Consider the following 9,475-nt stretch of genomic DNA (forward strand, 5'->3'; position numbering starts at 1 on the left):
AAGATTATGTTTGGTTGTTGTGGGTCCGTTATGGACAATCGCTTATGTAAGAAAGGTTGTGGGAAGAAGTTGAGGCGGTTATATTGTCAGATTGAGTACTTTGTGGTTATGTATGGATATGTGGTTAATGTATTTTGGAAAACTGCAGCCTTTGTGAGGGTCGAGTGAGGTTTTTTGAAGCCTTGCCTTGGGAGCTTTGGTACCTTGGCAAGGTGGATTAGGTACTGGAGCGAACCCCCGACTGGCCCCACAAAAGACCTCATATGTCGTTTACGACTATGGGATGAAGGTGGATGTATGGATATGTGGTACAGGATAGCGTATGGATTGTATTTGCATACAAATCCATGTGGACATTGTTTTAGAGTATTTATGCATAGTATTGAGTCAGTCTGTGGCAAAGTGAGTCAGTGGATTTTCCCTTGGCAGTGAGAGATGTTTATGAGCACTTTGGTTGAGATTGTCACTTGAGATATTGTCCAAATACAAACGGAACTGTGTTGAAATTTTGTCAAAATCCTTTGGAAGAAATTGAGAGAGTGAAAATGGCAGAAAGTTCAACTCAAGTCACACAGATTGTTGGAGAGAAGCTGACTAGAGAGAACTACAGCATATGGTCTTACAGGATGGAGAATTTATCATGGGAAAAGGTTTATGGGACTACATTACAGGCGAACAAGAGTGTCCCGAGGTTGGTTTGGAACCAAACAAAGAGAATGTTGAAGCACATAAAACATGGCAAGCAGGAGTAGAAGCTTACAAGAAGTGGATCGAGAATTCAAGGAAAGTGATGCATTGGATTTCACTATGCATTAGTGACTTCTTTATACCACATGTGAAGAAGGCTCAATATCCAAAGGAAGCATGGGAGATACTAGCAAGAATGAACAGCTCCAATGCAGAACCACGAAAAGTTTACTTGAAGCAAAGGTTACATTGTGTATGGCGAGGAAATAGATCCATATCGGATTATGTGACAGAGATAAAGCAAATACAGGAAGATCTTGAGAGCATTAATGTTGAAGTTCCAGATGATGACTTAGTTTCAGTGACATTGAATGGTTTGGGACCGGAATACAAGTCATTGGATACATCTATATCTGTTCGAGGACACATGCCTGATTTTGAAGAGTTAGTAAACCTTTGTTTGCAAGAAGAGGTGAAGTTAGGCAAGTCAGGTCCTTCTACATCAAATAACAATTCCAGAGATCAGGTTTTTTCCTCTAGAGGTCGTGGAAACAATAGAGGTGGAAGAGGAAACTATGGTCGTGGAAACAATGCTGGAAGAGGTCAATGGCCAAACCAACAAAGTCAAAGTTACAATGATTACAACCAAAGAGGCAGGGGGAGAGTAAAAATTGACATATTTCTATACACATCTCGGTGCTCCCCTAGTTATCCCTATGTTGTATACACTTGTCATCAAGCATGATTCGCTTGATGTCCACTTCCCTTACATAGGGTATCTCACACACACACACACACACACACACACACACACTAGGAAGGTCACATCTTTGATGGAAATTAAATTTGAGTTGGTATAACACTGCCCCATGTGATTACTTGAGTAGTAGATGGAAATGTATGCTCATCATACACACACCTGACTTGCAGTAGATGTATCATTGACCTTGGATCACATGAAGAAAGTTTAGAGTAGTGGGTAGGTATGAACAAACATAGACTTTGATAAACTAAGACAATTGCAAATGAAACATTACTTGGCTTCCTTTGATTTTTTGCTTGTGCACCTCATAGGTCACTTTCTCTAACACTTCATCTTGTTTCCAGCTCCTCCTTTCTTTGCTAGGCATGGTATCTTTTGTACCTCCTCACACTGAGCCATTAGGAGAAAGTTGAGACTCACTTTTGGGCCTTTCGGTTCTAGAGAGAGAGTGGCGCTCAACCAATGAGGAAGAGGCTAACGTTACGTTGAGAATCAACATTTTGGAGCCAAGCTCTTTTAGAAAAAAGGGAGAAAATATTATTTTTGTTCATCAAATTGCACAATTTCACGCTTTCAAGGCATAAATGCCATAAGTCGTACTAACTCTGTACTTACAAATTTCAGAACTTTCATTGAAGACTCTATCTAGTATCTATGTTCCCGCCCAAATATGACTTTGAGTAGCTCTACTTCCCTCTCAAAACTTCTTTCCTTTTTCATATTTGCACTAACCTTTCGGTGTATTCTAGTGCACACCATGACTACTTCTCGAAGGCCTAGCACTACCATTGACTTTGTTAGCATTTTTAACAGTTATACTACAGATGATCAAGCATGGATACCATCTCGAATAACTATCGAAAGTTGGGTTCTACTGCAAACTAGGAGGAGGAACAGGAGGCAACACAATGATTTCGTGTAGGCTTTCAAGGGACAAGTTAAAGAGTTTAAAGTGTGTGCACAAAGCAAGCGGGTGAAAGAGGTCCTCATACAACATACTTTCCAGCATGCAGACTTAAGGCTGCAAACATCTCCTCCAAGTTTTCCACGCCATCGACCCAACTGTAAGTTATTTTGAGCATCTCACTTAGTGCATGATTATATTCAAAGGTTAAGTGGTGGATATCATCTTTGGTATGTTTTAGATATTTATCCATCGAATAGGACGGATTGGCAACTAGTTGAGAGCATAGTTGGGATTTTTGATGCTTTCCATGCATTTATTGGTGAGCAAATATACCAAGGAAGACAACACAAGGAACTTGCATATAATGGAATATTCTTTTATGATAAGTCATATTTGGAATTGAGAACTTCCTTTGGTTGGGGTCGTCTAGCTCCTTTGTCACTTCCATCCTTTGACAGTAAGGATTGGTCTCTGCCAGCTTCGCAAACTAGTAAAAGCTTTAGGAATAGGTTTCAGGATATACAAAAGTCCCTCAAGTATTCAATTGCCACAAAAATAGTTTGACTCGCACTATTTATGCCTCTTGAAGTGTTTGTAGATTTCTTCTTCGATGAGCAAATAAGAACTACCGCAACAATCTTCATTTGCAAGTCTAAGAGCTGTTTGGACTTTTTAGATGATAATTGTGATAGGAAACAGTCACATAACAAAATTTGTATTTTGCAAAAGAAGTCCATAATTTGCAAGTTCATTATAAGTTCTCAAAATTTCATAGTGTTGTTTTACTATTTTAAATATCATCTTCTTAGTGGGCAACTTATTCCACTCGATCAAGATACAGAGTCTAGGAACAAACCTTTATCAATGGAGCTCTACTTTTGAGAAAACCTACTTACTGTGATGGAGACAATGCCAAGCACAACTCTTGCACAGCTCAAGGTAGATCTTACATGTGAAGAACTTCCACTTTTGTTGGGATTGTATGCATTCAGTCTCAACAATAGAAAGATGGTTACTAAAAAAATGGATGAATTTTGATCGTCTTTAATACATTAAGACATAGAATCTAACTCTTTCTTCTTCTCAGATCCAAAACGCTAGAGAGGGGGAATAGGGAACACACCCAGCACACCAAATGTTTGTCTCTCTATAGCCCAGGGATTCCACAACACCCCTAACCTCTCAAATAACACCTTCAAATTGGCTAATTTGCACTAACAATCCCACTGTAGCACACCGAACTACCGCCTCGCATCTTGCAAGAAACACACTTCAGCATAAACACACCCACACTGCTCAACTCACCCTTTTTGACTCACAAAACACCCCAATTCTACCCTCCTAGTGACACCCTTCAAGCTATAGGCAAACCCTCTGCAAACACCGGCAAGTACAGAAGGAGCAAGGAAAAAAAGGGGGGATGGGGAGAAGCAACACAAGATGTAGGGGCTAATACTTGGTATTATTGCATAAGGGGTAGTACAATAGAATATGCAACTCCAATGGCAAGCTTTGCACTACACAGGCTTGCAACCTTCAATCACACCCTCTTGCAAAAAAGCCCTTGAAAAATCACTCCTTTCCCTTTTATAAGGCTTAGCTAAGGCTAAAAATGAAAAAAACATGAGCCATCTAGCTCGTACAACTTAACTAGAGCTTCTTTTAGAAATTTCCATGTGCATGGCTACCACTTGGCATTTTCTTGGTGTTTGGCATCTGCATGGTGCATGGGAATTTCAAACTCCGAGAAAACCTTTCCGAGCAATCATAAAAGCGAGCAAAACTCAACAAGATACATATAGAAATTAAATCATAAAAGAAAAAATTTAGCATCAAATTACATATTATATATCTATCACTGTTCCTCCTCTTGCATTCCTCATGGAAACTTCAATCATCCACTCTTATATTAACTCCTTGATTATCCAAGGTTATGATCCCTTCCTCGAAGCATAACTAGTGGTCATAGGTAGTCAAGCCACTGTAGTTTCTTGGGCAAGCGAGAGCGAGAACGAGAGAGAGAGAGTGCTACAAACGGGTGCGTGGCTGCCCTGCGAAATACCCAAAATAACACAATAAACATCATAAAACAGACTAATCGTCATACTTGGCACTATCACGTGGTCGCATGATCGCAAGATACACGAACAGAGAGAGACAGAGAGCGAGAGCGATTGAGAGAGCACGTGCAGGCGCACCTCCTAGAGCAGAGTGCTACGCCGGCATGGTGAGAGAAGAGAGGAGAGATGAGAAGAGCAACACAGACACTGGGTGCAATTTCCCCCCGTGCAAGAGTGACCATTTCCCTCTTGCACGTATTTGTTATATAGATTTCTTGAATGGTCAAATTGGTTACAAAGTGGCTGGCCGGTCATAAATGGCCAAAGCTCATAAAAGAGCACTTGAATAATCAAATATACATAAAATATAATATCCTTCTGCATAATCCATTATCTGCTAATGCTTTTGCCACTTGTCAGCTGCAATAAATGGATAAATATCAATTCCATAACATACCTCTCCGTTGGAAAGCAACTGTCCTCCGTTGCGAAGATAAAAATCTGCAAACAGTACTTGTCAAAAACAATGATTAGAAATCTGTATCAAATAGTAAAAAATTCATAAAATTAGACAATATTGCTTATGCCTGCCGTCATCCATATACTACCTATTTTAGTGTCCCATACCACTAGAATAAGGAGTATATGTCATACCCTAATGAATCAGGATATCATTGGTCACGCTCATCATCAATCTCATAATGTCAAGTCTCATCACAAAAACACTGCTAAATAATCACCAGATACCAAATTCCAATCCAATTCCAATTCCACAATATAAGTCCAAATCCAAATCACTTTTATTATGTACCAGGGTAACAAAATCATACCAGTTACAGTGGTGGCCAGCCTCTGCAGCATGATTTTGTGATTGGTGTTGCCTAAATCGGCGAATCTACACCAATAAGATGTGCTGCCTAGATCGGCGAAAATGCACTAATGCTGCCTATATCAGCGGATCTGCATTTACCATTGTGAATTTGCAATTTGTCAGTGTGCTCCCTAAATCGGCGGATCTGCACAGATAACTGGTGTTGCCTAAATCAGCGGATCTACACCAAGGTGAGCATTTACACACTGCCTAAATCGGCGGATCTGTGTGCATGTGACCAATGGACTAGACAAGACATAAAAACAAAACATTGACTACCTGTGTGATACCACATTGGAGTATAGTTGAGTAGCAGAGTACTTACAATTTTTTTTTCACTATTCAAGAGCACCTTAACTCATATAAGCAGCAGCATAGCTTAATGATAAATCAACTCAAGAAAAATTCCTTTCATTATAATTAGAAGTGATGATCTTAGTAGCAGTGTCTGAGTATTCATGTTAGAGCACAATGCAGAGAAATGAAATATGAAAAGAGGAATGACATATTTGATGTACATACCCGGAGGGTAAACTGTATTTGAATATATAGACCATTGTTGGTATGTGGATGAGGTACAAGTGCTGCAACTCGCGTTTTACACCAAAGTATACCAATAGATCCAAAATGTTTTAGCATGGGGTTAATAATTGGTCAGGAACTTGCAATGACAACTACAAAAGGGATTAGTATACAATCGAGACAAACGTGAGACAACTGAATGGAAAGAAAATGTTGACTTTAAATAGCATAGATCAACTAGTGCCACTAACCAAAAACAAATACAAGAATAAAGTGCGAGTTGTTGCACGGCAACTTGTGCTCAAGCAGTTGTGAAGCACTTAATTTTGGCTTTAAGTTTCATCAAAAAAATATTGTTAACTCAATGACCATGTTCAACTAGAATGAGCAAAGGTGCTCCAGGTAAGCGTCAATTGTGAGGGTGTATGATACTAGTGTCCAAATTATTTATATGAGCCATGCCCTGTGTGTTGTTCCGGTACGAGGTAGACGCGTGTTCTCGAATGTACTACTATTATTTTTATTGCAAATAGTGAATTATTATACATTGCGTAATTGTCCAAAAATCTAACATGATTGACGTCAATTACCAAAACATAACAATAGGGATGTGACGGGGGGGTTGTGAAGAGAGAGAGAAATAAAATGAAATGTTATCGTAATCGTCTTTAAAATGCCAAAATTACCTAAGAACACAAAGTGAGAAAATCCTTGTGAATCTAATCCTCAATGTCCGATGCGTCTATGTCATTGACCAGCAACCAAGAGGGAAGAAAAAGAAATGAAAGGAAATGTTATATTAACAGTCTTAAAAAGACCAGAATTACAATCCTTGTGGAGCTAATCTAATGCCTCGGTACAAAATAAAATGTCGTAAAGCAAAAGACTGGAAAAATCATCATGAGCATCGTCAATGCGTGAGCATACTTGACAACGGACACTGTGACCTAGTTGTGATGATGCCGTTGAGTGTCTGTAGCTTGCCCACCATATGGCTGAGAGCAAGGGAGAACAGTACTACGTTTCCAGGCAATGAATGACGATCGTGAGACACTATGTCATTTTTTATTTATTTATTTTTTTATAATTTGTTAAACTTTCACAATAAATGTCTACTAGTATGGCTCAAACTGAAAGCGAAAATACAAAATTAGCTTCAAAACTATAAAAATTATGTGAAGCATTTCATGCAGCGAGTTTTTGTTCAGCGGGCTTGCTAGAGCTTCGTCAATAGCCGCCTCTATAGGTAGTTGCACGAGGAGATGGAGAAATGAAATGAAATGCTATATGAACACTTTACAAAAAGCCAAATTGATACAATCCGTGTGAACTGGATCCAATGCCTGGGTATAAATGAAAATGAAGCAAAGTAAAAATAAATAAAATAAAAAATCATCAGGAATGTGTTGCAGCACGCACTGTCCCGCTTCGTCAATGTTCAAGGATGCTCTGCATCGAGCGTCGCCTGAGAAGGTATTGCAGTGGCTCTTCATGAAGAGGTTTAGGGAGAGGGCGCCAGGGTTGCCTGCATACATGCATGCACAGACCAGCGCATACCTAGAACACAAAGAGAGAGAGAAAGGGAGAAATTGACGCGATAACTGCTTGCTCTTAGTTCATTGGGGGGTTTATGCTAATTCTTTTTCTGCAATCAAGTCAAGGCTGTTGTAACAATTTTGGTTTGAGATTGAGAAGTTGAGCTGAGATTCTATGGCTTCTGCAGCAAACGGAATTTATAGGAGGAGGGAGTGTTCCCAACTGTCTTTACTTCCATCCTCTCTCCCTCCAGGCTCCACTTTTGACACGTTCAAAGAGGCCATACGAAGAGGCTGCATCCTTCTCAGCTTTACTGGCTTGCATCCTTCTCAGCTCACCTGCTTGAATTGCTGGTGTTCGTGTGGTGTTGTAGTATTCCATGAAGGGCTCACGAGCGCAAGAGAAAGTGGAGGACGTAGCGCTGCAAAAGAGGGAAACTGCAAGTGAGAGAGGGAGCTTCATCAGGAGGACGAGGTGGTCAGCAGCTCAGGAGGATGACATTCAAAGGGCTGGCTACAGAGGCCGCAAGAGGCCGAGAGTTGTCTGTTCGCAGGGACTGGGTCCATTGTTTGGCGCCATGCATAACACAAAAGGGGTGGGCAATGGTTAGCATTCAGTATTGGGAGTGGGGTGTGGTAGAAGTGAAGGCGAGTGTGCAAAGTCGAAGTGAGCTGGAGATAGAGGTTGTGGGCACCACGAGGTCCTCAGAAATACAGCTGCCATTGATTGCTCGGTGGTTGATGCCATGTAGGCCCAAAGGTTGGCGGCAACTGAGAGAGAGAGAGAGAGAGAGAGAGAGAGAGAGAGAGAGAGAGAGAGAGAGAGAGAGAGAGAGAGAGAGAGAGAGAGAGAGAGAGAGAGAGAGAGAGAGAGAGAGAGAGTTACATGCTTTTTAGAGAGGGAGAGAGAGAGAGAGAGAGAGAGAGAGAGAGGAGAGAGAGAGAGAGAGAGAGAGAGAGAGAGAGAGAGTTACATGCTTTTTAGAGAGGGAGAGAGGTAGAGAGAGAGAGAGAGAGAGAGAGAGAGAGAGAGAGAGAGAGATACATGCTTTTTAGAGAGGGAGAGAGAGAGAGAGAGAGAGAGAGAGAGAGAGAGAGAGAGAGAGAGATTTATTGGATGGTCCCTATAGTGAGAGGTGCTGGGGATAACTCATTTGAGTAGGTCAAAAAGCAGAAATGGCTTGGTCGAGGAGGTGAGAGTGCAGCGATTCGCTGCATGGCAGCCGATACAGAGATAATGGGTGGCTACTTGACGGTGCACCATTGAGCTTTTTTACTAGCGATGCTACTGAAATTATGGAGGGAGGTGAAAACAAACGGGCTTCTGGTTTCTGGGCCATGCAAAATGCCTTTGCATGCAGCGGTGCAAGTGCAATACTACTACATACTGCAGTTGCGGTGGGCGGCTGAGTGAGAGAGAGATTGAGGAGCCGTTGGTCTCTGAGTGCCCGTGCCATGCAGTCATGGTGTTGTGTGTGTGCAGTTGTTGGTTGGAAGGTTATTGACTGACTAAGAGAGAGAGAGAGAGAGCATAGGGGCCGTGGGCTGCTGTAGCTATGCATGAGGGAAAAAAAAAAACTTGGCGGCTGTACAACAGCAACCAGCCATATGTGACTCCAAGAGTTGAGGGCAGGGTCGTGTATGAGCGCCTGTGTGTGGGGTGGGCCATGCAAGGGTAGTAAACGGTTGGCCAAATTTGCGCCCTGGCTGCTTCGGGTGGTTGCTGTAGAGAGAGAGAGATTCGCCGACGAGCAGATAATGAAAGAGAGAGATTGAGAGTTGGTGGTGCACGCGATGGTCGGGATCTGGCACGCAACTGCTTTGTCATAGCTGCCATCGCCAGCTGAATGAGTAGAGTAGTTGAAGAGTAGTCGAGCTCACTGATATTGGCGTGGCGCTGGTCGGATACGCAGGTCGAGATAACCATAGCGTTGATTATTAATTATCTATTATTATTATTATTACTATTATTATTTTAGAGCTCTAAGGAGTGTTTCCCACTATGTGAAGAGTCTCCACAATGCCAACTTAGCCTTGTGCTCGAACTCCTTTGCAGTACTTGGATCTGGCCGCTCCTATTTTGACAAGGAGAGAGATCTTGAGGCATTGTTGGGGTTTTGGTCTTCAAAT

General features: G+C 41.6%; 1 pseudogene; it reads left to right on the plus strand.

Moving 5' to 3' along the window:
• The first annotated feature begins 545 nt into the window (after window positions 1–545).
• On the plus strand, window positions 546–8,612 carry LOC147443356 (uncharacterized; annotated as a pseudogene).
• The last annotated feature ends 863 nt before the right edge of the window (window positions 8,613–9,475 follow it).

Source organism: Adiantum capillus-veneris, chromosome 14 (genome assembly GCF_014529385.1).
Source record: "Adiantum capillus-veneris isolate H3 chromosome 14, ASM1452938v2, whole genome shotgun sequence".
NCBI lineage: Eukaryota > Viridiplantae > Streptophyta > Polypodiopsida > Polypodiales > Pteridaceae > Adiantum > Adiantum capillus-veneris.